The 12318-nt window shown below is 50.4% G+C and overlaps 1 long non-coding RNA gene across 1 annotated transcript; it reads left to right on the forward strand.

Moving 5' to 3' along the window:
- Nucleotides 1-910: 910 nt before the first annotated feature.
- LOC142604207 (uncharacterized) lies at nt 911-11441 on the forward strand. The gene is made up of 3 exons (XR_012838095.1): nt 911-958; nt 9707-9770; nt 11162-11441. It is a non-coding gene; the product is annotated as an uncharacterized LOC142604207 (long non-coding RNA).
- Nucleotides 11442-12318: the final 877 nt, after the last annotated feature.

Raw genomic sequence — 12318 nt, forward strand, 5'->3', positions numbered from 1 at the left:
AAGCTGTCAATCAGCCCTGCAGATATTTCCAGTCTCTCCACTGTGTAATTTCCAACAGGGACACGTCCCCTCCGCACGATGACACGATAGCAACCAATGGTTCATTCTCAAAAACACAGTAATAACATTTTTTTTGGTTGTTCTTTTAAGACACAGAAAGCGTGAGGAGACTGGGGGGGGGAAACTGCAATTACCTAAGACCTCAGCGATCCTAGTTAAACATTGATTTCTGAAATTTTCTTCTCCTTCCCTTAAGAAAAAAGAGTGGTGCAGACTCCTACACTATCTAAACCACTTTTAATCTAATTTAAATAACACTGTAGGCATTCCTTTCCAACAGAAGAATAATCAGTTCAGCGAGTGGCCAGCAAGAGTGCAGTAAACAGCCCTGCCTCTTCTGCTGCAGGTTTTTCCAAAATACTCTGCTGATGGCTATTTTCAGAGCATATTTTAAATATCTTCGGGTCGGCAGAATATCGTTTACAAACAACGCAGCTTTACCTGCATCACTACGACTCTGCAGTTACATTTGTCTCCCTACATCAAAAAAGGGACAATCATGAATTACAAACCCAGCGTTTTCTATGTGAGAAGAATTATTTTATCTGAAAAGGCAAAACTGTGTATTTTCAGCCACTGACCCAATCCAAGATAAACAAACAGGCAGAGACTTCTCGCGTTTACTCACACTGATGAACATTCAGCGGAGGCTGTGAGGGTGATGCTATCTGACAAGCACCATTGCAAACTTTCTCCCTGTAGTTCAGCTGCTTGCGGTTCCCGGGAACCTGCGGCCGGCCGGGTGTGCAGCCAGCCTGGCTCCCCGCACGCCTCTGCACCTGAGGACAGCCCTGCCTCTGCGCGGAGAGACGGACAGACGGACGGACACCTGGGGACAGACAACCACCCGGGGAGCGTCGGGCCGTCGGCGTACAAGTGCTCAGCCGCCGTCACAAAGGTAAGCAGCTTTCCTCCGCTCAGGAGGAAAGGGGTTTTGCACAATGTCGCATAACCAGAATGAGGGGGTTCTGGCTTTATTCTTTTTAAAAACTGAACAAAAGTCGGGAAAATACAAAGTAAAGTGTGACCCCTATTCTGTGGCTCTAACCCAACGACCCCTCTCAAAGCGAGAAGCGCTGATTCCATTTACAAAGGACAGCACGACCGTCCGCACGCAGATGTCCCAAGCAAAGCTGCTTTCCCTGCGGCCTCTGCCCAGGTCGGGGTCAGGGCGATGAGCCGCCCGGCCGTGCACCCTGGGGTGCCCGTCATCTCCGGAGCCGCCCCAGCGCCCGCAGCACCGCCGGCGGGGAGCCCGGGGGTGCATCTGCTGCCAGGACCCCCCCGATAACGGAGGCAGCCAAAACCAGAGGGCGGCACGGCAGGTCGTGGAACCGGACCTGCTCTTGTCCCCGCAGGTGGCCGCTGGTCGGGTCCAACACACCCGCCGGCTGACAGGAAGCCACTGTTGCACCACATCTACATGGCCGTGTAAAGTCCGGTCTGAAGGGGGGCAGTGCGGTCTCAACTGCTGTCACTGAAGTTTATCAAACCAGCTCTTATGGCCAGTTTCCCATTAACACACCGAGAATCAGCGTGAGAATCCCAAGAGCCTGACCACCTCCGACCGGTCTCCGTGCAGAGATGGCATCGCCCTGCGACAGCATCCCCGGGGCGGCTGACAGCTCACGTGTGCAGGGCGCGCTGCCTAACAAGGATATTTGTTCAAAAAGTTGAGAAGAGGACCCCATTTACGGAAATGGTCCCTAAGTGGGATGGACAGCGGGGTGCTGTTCCGTGCGGGGACAGCCCGGAGCCGCGTGGCACCAGGGACATGGGGTATGTGCTTGCATTCGAGTGCAACAGGTACAGTCCAGACCCTGGTGAAACAAATGGGAGTGTAGCCACAGGCTTCAAGGAGGCCAAGACAAGTCACCTCAAATGAGAACGTTTGATTTATGTTGGACATTAGATACCTCTCCAACTGGTAAAAGAACAAGTTAAGAGCCTAGAAATAGCTGTAGTGGCTCGTCTCTGGGAGAGAGCAACGGCAAACACCCACTGAAGAGCATAAGAGCAGAGCAAGTGAACAATGATACTTCATCAAATACTCTATTAACCTCCAGTAATTTATGGCTCAAGATCTTTCAGAGCCAGAAATAATGTCTATGTGTGGATGTATGATGGATTTTTCTGCCATTAATTTGTCCGGTAACTTTCTGAACCCATGTAAATTTTAGCTTTCACAGTATCGGTGAAAGATATCTCCTGTTTAAGTACGCACGTGAGACCAGCCCTCCTTACTGCTCGGCTGCAACCCACTGCTGGTTCCCCTTCGCGTCCCTTCTTCTCGTACGGTCAGAAACAATCAGCAGTGAATCCTCGTTCACTGTCCTGGTTTTACAGGTTTCTTTTGCATCCCTCCCCAGACGTCTCCTTTCCAGGCTGAAAAGCCTTAACCCAGGAAATCCTGCCTTTAACCTTGCTCATCGCCGGTTTTGTGTCGTGGGGCAGGGACAGAATAATGCAGGATTCAGGGTGCGGCTGCTATACAGATGCCTACAGCAGCACGGTGCTCTTTCTTTGGTCCCTAGTTTTCCCCTTATAATTCCCAACATTTGGGTTGGTTTTTTCGGCTGCTGGATGTCGAGCTAGTGTTTCCACAGAGTTATTTATTGCAGCCCTCAGTTTTGACTCCTGGGTGCTGGCCATCGGTCCAGAGTCCTCCGTGCATGTAAAGACGGAATTTCCAGCTCTACACCCACCCCAGAGTGCCAGATTTTACATTTATCTCCCTTGAATTTCATCTGCCTGTGCCCAGCCCCTCACCCCAGTGAGATGTCTCCACAACTTCTGCAGCTGTCCCTCCTGCCTTTAGAAAGACAGACCACGGTGTGCTGTCAACAAACTTTGCCATCTCACGCCTTTTCTGGATCATTTACTGTCCCCTCTTGCAGCGCTGGCTCCAGCACAGATCCCGTGAGAGTTTCCCCTCGGAAAACCAGCGTCTGATCCCTCGACGCTGTCCTCTGGCCGTGCCACGCGGAGCCCCTGCCTCCAGCTGGGCCAGCTTCCCTCTCAAGGACTTTGCCGAAGACCTTGCCCAACCCCGTCGCACACGTGTCAGCTGCTCCTACAGAAGCCCAAAGAGCTTGCCTTGCAAAGCTTGCCCTGCTCCAACGCCACGCCGGCTTTTTCCCCATTTCTCCCCGTTCTCTGGCTGGCGGACAGCCCTGTGCGTGGTGATCGGTGTGCACGCGGCTGTCTGACACCGCGGCCGTGGGCACCAGCGCACCAGCTCGTCCCTGCTACTCTTCAGGAAGACTTGTCGCATTATTCACCTTCTAGACCTTTGGTACCAAGAGGATTCAAAACGAGAGAATGTATAATATCAATATAATATATAATAATAATAAATATAATAATATATAATTATATGTAATATATAATATATAATTATATGTATAATATCAATATAATATAGAATAATAATATATAATAATGTATAAAATATAATGTATAATATCAATAATTAGATTACTCATGTTGCACCAGAGCTCTTGGGTAAATACTACCTGTTCCTAGTGGCTCATAACTGTTCAGGTGATTTAGTTGCCTGAAAACTTCCTCCATCAAGGCTTCACTTTGAGGCAGTACAACTAGAAACACATCGCTGCTCTGCTTGCTGGACTTGGGCCGCGGCAGCCCGATCCGAGGTGCAGCTGGAACAGGTCAGGTCCTACGGAAACTGCCGGGCAAGGGACGTCCTGGGCGTCGCGAACTGCAAAACCCACGGGCACGGACGCAGGCGTCAACACCTCAGGGACCAGAAAGCGATTTCCAGTAAAGAAATGCCCGATGGAGCGGTCGGGCACGCTCGGCACGGGACCGGACGGGACCGCTGGGTGGGCGCTCGGGGCCGACGGCGAAGCTGCCGCCAAGAGCCGGTTTGTGCAAGCGACCGGATCTTTTGTGTTTGCCTCTCTGATTACCGTATACCTTTTGCAAAAGGTGCTTTGTCTGAAATTAAGAACAGGATTTGTTTCTTCAAACTTTTGCAATTTTAACATCTGCTTGTTTTGGTAAATTTGACAGGGACTCTCTTTTGTCTCTTTTATTTTTTTTTTTACAGAAATTCTATGAAAAGTGTTTTAAAAAGTGCTAACTGACAAGCCTACACAGGCTGCCTCCACTCAGGGAGCACTCTGCACAGTTGTTAACTTGTTAGACAGGAGCTAGATTACAATCATAAATAAATGATTTGCTGTCTCCTTACATTCAGACATGTAGCTTTTAAAGTGTAGCTGTCATCCCTGAATCAGATTTAGTCAAATGCTGTGTAACTGCAAAATTATCCTATCCTTACCTTTTTTTATTCTCCATATAATGGACAGTTAAATTGGATTTTCAAATTTGAAGTGCATATGTTTTTCAAATCCCCACAGGGTTGCCATTTTTTCATTTCTAAAGCAACTCACTAATGTTTATCATTACCACACAGAAATATTACAATTCTTAAGGGGCACCTTATAAAATCAGTACAGGAGAAATATGCTTTATCGTCTCAAAATGAAACCAATTTCTCAGCTGATTTGCAATTTATTTACATGTTAGCATTTGATTTTCTGCTGATTTATAGCCCCACATGCCTGTGTCTTAGCTGCTTTCTAAATAAACACAATCAGGTTGGGAAAGCTAATACCAAATTACAGAGCTTTGTTCTAGCTTTAGTCTATTAATAAGTTAAATCTTTTACCAATAGTGCCTAGTCTCCCTTAGCACTGAGTGCAAGGAGAAGTCATGCGTGGTATTTTATAAGGCTCGAGTTCTGGTATGCTCTAAATAATCAGTAGGTGTGGAGAATCTCAGGGGAAAATAGAGATCTCAGGAAAAGCACAAGCAAAAAATGTGGTATCGCAATTGTTTTTTTTTTCTAAGCTACAAACTTTGAGATCCAGCCACACCTCATGAGAACCCTGGTGCCGTGGCCGTTGCATTTTACACGGCCATTTAAGACCTTCCTTCCGCCGCTGCTTTGCAGGAAACGCGCCGTACGCATGAAATCCCACTTTCAGCATGTTCTCGCTGCACGCGTGCGGCTGGACCGGTAACGGACGGCCAGCGCTGGTCATTGTTTCACAATAAGTTTTTTTAATGGCAGATAAATTATTCATTGGCGTGTAAAATAATACTCTCAGCCTTAACTAACGTGGTAGTAAAAATAACCTCTGGCAAAGATCTCATACTTTCAAGGTTCGGTTCATTAATAAACAATATGAAAGAATCGGCACAATGCGTTCTGGAAGTCCAAGCGACTCGACGGGCGATTCGGAGGGAGGGGGCCTGAGAATTCAAATATGCGTTAGTCTTGGGGAAGCGCACCCTTTTCACGGCGTAAGGTGCACGTGCAAATTCGATGGATAATTAATGCAACAGTTACTTCAGCAGCATCAAAAGACCCACTGTTTAATTCAACATCCTACGAGCGTAGCGTGACAGCGGAGAGGAGCGTTATTCCTGGCAATGAGTGACAGAGGGCATCGAGCGTCCTTCTGAAAGGCTCCCGCACCCCCTGGATGGCACATGGGGGGTGTCTGAGCCGCACTAACCGCAGCAGGCGCTGCCAGCCCTCCACGTGCGCGCTCGCGCCAAGCCTCAGCTGCTGGGGGATGCCAGCCTGCCCCGGCACCGCGCGCCACCGCCCCTCGCGTCCTGGCCGACGGAGGGCACGCTCCACAGACACCGCGGGAGCAGCCAGCCCTCATGCGAGCTGCTGCGGTCACCGGCACTGGGATGTCTCGTAGCAGCCGGAGAGGGATCTGGGTGCCGCAGGCGCCCGCAGAGAGCTCGGAGGAGCAGACCTTCAAGAGCCGGACACTAGTACCAGCCTGGGCTGGGCTCTGCTGAACCGGGGCCACCTGAGCAGCCGTTCCGGTCCCATTCTCCTGCCCGGACCGTATGCCTCCCCGGGTTTCCAGCCCGTGGACACACTGGCCGTGCCACAGGCACCGGAGCACAAGTGTAAAAAGGCCAGAGCAGCCCATGGCTCGGTTTCTCTGGAGAAGTCGCGGTGGCTTTAGCACGGTTATGAGCTGACGGCTTCAGCGCTGCCGTCAGAAGAGCCAGTGCCCACGTGCTGCCCGGCCGCTCTCCAGGAGCACGTTCCATGTGCCGTGTTCAAAGGGCGTGCTGGAACTGCCGAATCCCGCATCCTGCTAATAAAAATCCACAGTGGCAAGAAGGGACCTAACCAAGGGCGAGCTGGTGAAGGAGGAGCCGGGTGTGTGACCTTGCCCCCCCTTCCCCGGGCTGCGCTGCCTGGACACCGTCCCCGGCAGCTCCCCCAGCGCGGCAGCCGCAGCAAGGCAGCAGCGAGGCCGTTTCGTGCCTGCGCACATTACTGACTGCTTAATGGTGGTTTTTTGTTTTTTCCTGTTGACATTGATCATAATTGTTAGCCCATCGATTGACACACAGACTCCTTGACAGAATAACAAGGAATGCTCCCTGCCAAATTATTCACTCTCCGCCGGCTAAATCGCGCATCCTCCTGCAATCAAACTGCCGCCGCTTCCAGCGGGAGGAAAACAAAGGTCCTGTAATTCCGGGTGGGGATGCGAAGAGCTGGGCGGCAGTGGCAGAACATCAGGTTCCCGGTGCTCCCCACCGCCTGTCAGTAACGGGTATGTGACAGCAATAACGATACCGTCAGCAGAGCCGGCCCTGCCGTCTGTGCAGCTAGAGCAGCAGGGAAATACGGGAGGAAAAATGAACTGCATCGCATGGAAAGGGCTGAGCAACCAAAACCAACCGAGAGCAGGGCAGAAATCTCTTTTACCCTTAGAATTTGGATTTTAGAGCTCAGGGTCTGTCCTGCGACCACGAATTAAAAATAACACATCTGATTTTGGGCTGGTTTAAAGCCAGCACGGCTCCTTTGAGGCGAGGGGGACGCCGATCGCCTTGGTAGACAAGCACTGATTTGCGATGGGTTGCGGCTCTGTTCAGCGCCAAGCTCCGTGCCGGCTGCGAGCGGCTTTCCTAACCCTGGTTAGGAGCTCGGAAGGCATCACCTGGGGCTGAACACGCACCAGAGAAGCATCAGAGAAAGTACACTCCTCCTCCCCCAGGAAAGTTTGTTTGCTGAAATCACAGCTCTTGCCAGTTATTTCTTATGAATATTCATCCGTGCCACGGATCTCATTCAGCAAGGGAGACTGAAGAACCTGTGGGTGCTTATGCAAAAATACAGGCACTTGACACCAAAGATGCCTGTTTAGTTGATGTGAAATCTCTCCAGTTTTCTTCCCCCAGTACATACACATGCTTTGTGGGATGAAATATATTATCCAGCGAATCATTCATCAAAGACCTAGAACGACGCACGGCGCACGTGACACAAAAAGAAAATGGCCACCCAGGCGATGGTTTAAGGACATCCAGGAAAGACATTGGATGAGCAAAAACCTTCCTGTGAATTTGTGCTGGAATAAGGGTTAAATAGGGAACTATCTATAACATCTTGTGCCAATCAATGTCATCTGTGCCAATCTGTGGCACGATCTCACAGGGAACTCTGGCATGTCAGGGGCTGGGCTGGGCACGGATTAGTCAGGAGCTAGAAAGGGCTTATAAGACCCTGACATGACAATGCTTCACTTTGCGTGCATTTTTATAGCATGAGACTATATACGGAGAGATGTTATGCATCTGGGTGCTAGGCAGAAGCAGGGAAAAACAATGAAATATATTTTGGGAAAAAGAAGGGACTTCAAAGGAGATGTCCTCCCAGCGAGGGAGGAGGGCTGCTGAAGGACCTCTCCCAGTTTTGGGGAGCCGGGCAGGCGCCACTTGCAGACACCTCCGATAACGCCTTTCCAGCCTTTCCTTGTTTCCTTTCCCTTTGTTTTGACTTAAAGCCGTTTTCAGAGCCAGCTCCCCGTCCCTCCCGGCGGACGCCGGACCCCGCGCCAGGAGCCGTCCCTCTGCCCCGCTGCCTGCGGCACTCTGCTGCTGCTGCCTGCGGTTTCTCCAAAATCTCCTTTTGAGAAATCAGGGCAGAGAACAACGGAAGTGGGTCCTCAATGACGTAAGTGTTAGAGATCTCTGAAATAAGCTGGGCTCATTAATAGCTTTTCTAAACATTGCAGTCGCTGTCGATGATCTCCGTGGTAGTTTTCTGCGTGAGAGGGTTGAAATCTGCTGGCAAATCTTGACATTCTCAGATCCATGGTGGGCCACGTGCTTCAAGACCTGCTCGCTTCCCCGTTCTGGTCGACTCTGCATCCCGGCGGTGATGTGGCAGACTGTTTGGAGGGATCCATGTCAGGATATTTTAGGGAAGTCACTGCTAACATGGCTGCGAATACAATCTCTCTGTGCATTGCACAAATCCCTCCCTGATGGGAAGCAGCACGTCAGCGCTGGAGCTTTCTCAGGGCTGCTGCAGGCGAAGATGGAGTGCCCTTTGCAGGGGCAGACGGACCCGCTCGGGTCTGCAGGGAAAGAGCTCCTTCTGTACGGCAGCATCTTCGCTATTGTCCTAACGAGAGCCCACCACGGCGCCTGCAAGCGCCGAGGCATCAGAAGACTCAGAGGTGAGCGTGGCACAGGCTGCCGCTGGCACAATGCACGGCACACGGTGATCCTCCGCTGCCACGGCCCAGGCTGTGACATCCAGCATCAGCCAGATCCCACGGGCTGCACGAGGCATGGGCACCCTTCCCCTGGCATCGCTAGCCCACGGGCAGAGCCCTGCTCGCAGCGAGGCACCCGCACCCCACGGGCAGAGGCGCCCGGCTTCGCTCTCTGCTTCTTCGTGAGAAGCTCTGGAGGCTATTTAATAGATTACAGCAGAACGACTCTATTCTCGTCAATCCCCAGACTGCTTAATTAGTTAATAACTTACTCCAGATAAACTTTGCACTTCCGGCTGCCCCCGATAGCTCCAGCCTCTCGGGAGAGCTGCGGAACGGCTGGGGACGTGCCGGGGGAGCGGCGCAGGGCAGGGAGCAGGGTTCCCCCGCTCTTACGCGTTGTTTTGGAGCTGCAGACTTGTTCAGCAGAGCCAATTCCAGTGAACCTGGTTTCCCTAAAATACATTCGCTTCAGTTGTGTTTTGTAGAAACGGAGGGAAAAAAAAAAAACCCTAAATATTTTCCCTGGGATAAACCCCCATGTTAGAGCCACGTCCCTTTCATGCTGTTGCACATGGGCTGATATTTAAGGCAGGGACTTATTGTATAACCCAGTGCCTGTGGGATTAAAAAAAAAATAAAAAAATATAGTCTCCATGGAAATGGAGGCCATATCTTTTGAAAACTGTATCAGAGCTCTCTATCCTCTCCCCTTTATCATTGTATTTTAACCTACCAGCTGCATATTTAAGAGCAGAGCTTGCAAGATGATCTTACCCTTTTTTATTATTTTCCCTCATGTGTTAAGGGAGGGAATACTGACAGGGACAAGTGACAGCTCGCTAATTATTCCCTTACTGCCACTGCTGTTCTTGTTTTGGACGTGTTGCTCATTTTCCTCTGCTCTTCGCACTGAATAATGCATGGGTCCCTATCAGTATTCATGCAGTACCTTCGGGAACTGCCAGCCTAACTAGCTGATAACTGATTCAGTTTGTAACCGGTGCCTTTGGGAGTTGCAAGGAAAAGTAGCCAAGAACAAATTTAACACTTCTTTCTCATTGCCTTAGAACATCAAGGAGAGGTACAGGAGGACTGCGCATGAAATACATTTGTTGCCTGAAGCTGTTGGAGGTACATAACTAAAGCGAGCGCGTTTAACCCGGCGCAGTACAGCATGTGAGGTCAGTGGGCGATCCAGATGGGAGCACCCGGGAGGGAGAGGGCGAGGAATCAGCGATTGCAAAGCAGTTGTTTTTAGCAGATGCCCTCTCTAGGTTTTGCAGAGAGGTGCCAAGAAAAGCCACCCCAGAGCCATCTGTACTTTGGAGTCAGAAATAGTGCAAGCCTGGTGCACGCGCTGGGGTGTGCTCCGAGTTATCACTTGCTATCGGCGTGGTACGAGTGTGTCAGAGCAGCAACCCTGCAGGGCCGGAGCCAGCCGGGAGCAGGACGGGGCGCAGCCTCTCCCGCACCCCAGAAAGTGCAAACTGCCGGGGCTGGGCACGGGGCAACGCTGAGCACCACCTGTGAAGCAGAGCCTGGTCCCTTACAGCGAGGTCTGCACTTCTCCAAAGCGAGCGTCGAGAGCGCCCTCTCCTCCTGGGAGGACATAAAGCAAACGAGGACGGGTAAAAGCAATTTCCTCTCTTCCTCCATTAAAAATGATCGCAAGCGGGAAGAAAGGGAGAGTGAAGTTTGGCATTTTCACGTGCACCACGTTTGTTAAAGGCCAAGAGTTGTTGTGCGTACTACCTGAAATACACGTTTCCTTGCCCCACGAGTGGGGAGGACTGGACTCACGCTACCGAGAGCCGCTCCGCCATGATAAACTGTACTGAGCAGTTGGCTGAATATCCTTACTCGAGCTTTTCATCCAACACGCATTGGGTGGTGTGACCTTAACCACCGTATTCACAGTTTCATTCCTCTCCAAGTGTGTGTATATATATTTACACGCTTAAACTAGTGCGATGGAGGAAATATGCATTGGGTTTTGGGTTGCATCAAAGTTGTCAGACATGTCTTTTGAAGGAGCTGAAAGCAGGTGGGGACATGACCTCCTAAGTGTCCATCATGCCTCATGCAACGCACAGAGGTTCAAGCAGGAGAATTTAAAAGGTCTTTCTTGGAGCTCTCACTAGGAATTATTTCACTAGTTCAAACAAAATGAACTTTGTTGAGAAAGTTTAGAAGTTCCTCTTCCAAGTAAAGACAATCCAGCTGAATGCTAGACAGTAAGTGAAGTTTGTTCACAAGGGACAACGTTCTTGAAACACATCCAGACTGAAGAGCAACTTCATCAAGACCTACCGGAAAAGTCACAGCTGGGCTGTGCACAGACCGGACTGGGACGTGCACGTTCCCCGCCGGCAGCCACAACGCTGCATTCAACAGGAGCCCCTTCAGTCACGGGGGTGTCACAGGGAGAACGGCACAGAGGGACACGGTGACCCAGCGTAGGAGTTGACTCAAACAAAGCCGCTGACAGTTTAATTGATTCTTCTCCACTGTTCCCATTTCAGGCTCTTCTGTACTCTCTTGCTCCCAGTACCATGAGGGAGGCCAGCTGGCCACATCGGAAAATCTGGTGCGACCTGCCCCATCAGCCCTTCCAGAAACGTGCAAATGAGGTGTTCACTGACAGCCAACAACTGGGGGGATCCACCGCACTCTCCTCCTGGGTTCTGCAAAAGTTACCAGCAGTTTGTATTTAGAGTCTGGTAAAGCCCAAGGCTAATTGGACAAAATTAGTGACATCTTTTAAAAGGTAGGGAGTTGCATAATGCTGTCTATAATTACAGCAAAAAACCCAGGATGTCAATGAGAAAAACTCCAGAATTGAAAATCCCTCGGTAATGACTGCACTCGTGTGCCTTGCCCCAATCTGCTGGAGAAGTTTGGCTTCAGCTGCAACGTGCACGTTGTTAACTTGGCAGTGTCACTCGTGCGCCTGTTTCAGTGAACGATTTTCCCCAGCCATAGTAAGCCTTGGAAAGACATTCACCAGTGTCGGTGGTGCCTCTGGGGAGCCCCTTGGAAGGCAAGAAAAAAAAGCCTCAAGATACTGTATGTCAGTCTATCTCTCACTATAATTATCTTTATTGATTGGGGAATCATTTACATTTCCATATCTCTGAGTTTCCTGTTAGTGCTACTGTTTAGATATGTTCATGGATCAGATTTCAAGAGATTTCATCCCAGGGAAAAAAGCCTTGTTATGTATGAACTCTATGCAAATCTCCAAAGAGAGGTGATGGGGCTTTGTGGCAAGAAATAACACCAGGAATCACAGCACCAGTGGAAGGAGAAGAGAGGAAGCGGCCATGTCAGCAAAGCCATTTTTCACAGCATCCCCAACACGCAGTAATGCACAGCACAGATTTCCTCCCAATATTTACTCAAAATAAAGAAGAGCAGAAACACATGAGGACACAAAGCCACCAAACCAGAAATTCCTCTTTCCTGTAGGTTTGTGATGTGTCCTGAGGGGATAGCTCTGCTTGCAGACGGGTATTCAGAAATATCTGTTTAACTCCAGTTTGGAAACAGTTGAGGACAGCTCCTCAGAGTATGCTCTCCCCTAAACACTCACTCCCTTCTGCTGGCAGAAATCCTGCTCGTTTTCTTTCTGGTTGCCCCCTGTTCTGTAGCTCCCCATCTCGCACTGCTTGTTGGCAAA

This window comes from Balearica regulorum, chromosome 17 (genome assembly GCF_011004875.1).
Source record: "Balearica regulorum gibbericeps isolate bBalReg1 chromosome 17, bBalReg1.pri, whole genome shotgun sequence".
Classification (NCBI taxonomy): domain Eukaryota; kingdom Metazoa; phylum Chordata; class Aves; order Gruiformes; family Gruidae; genus Balearica; species Balearica regulorum.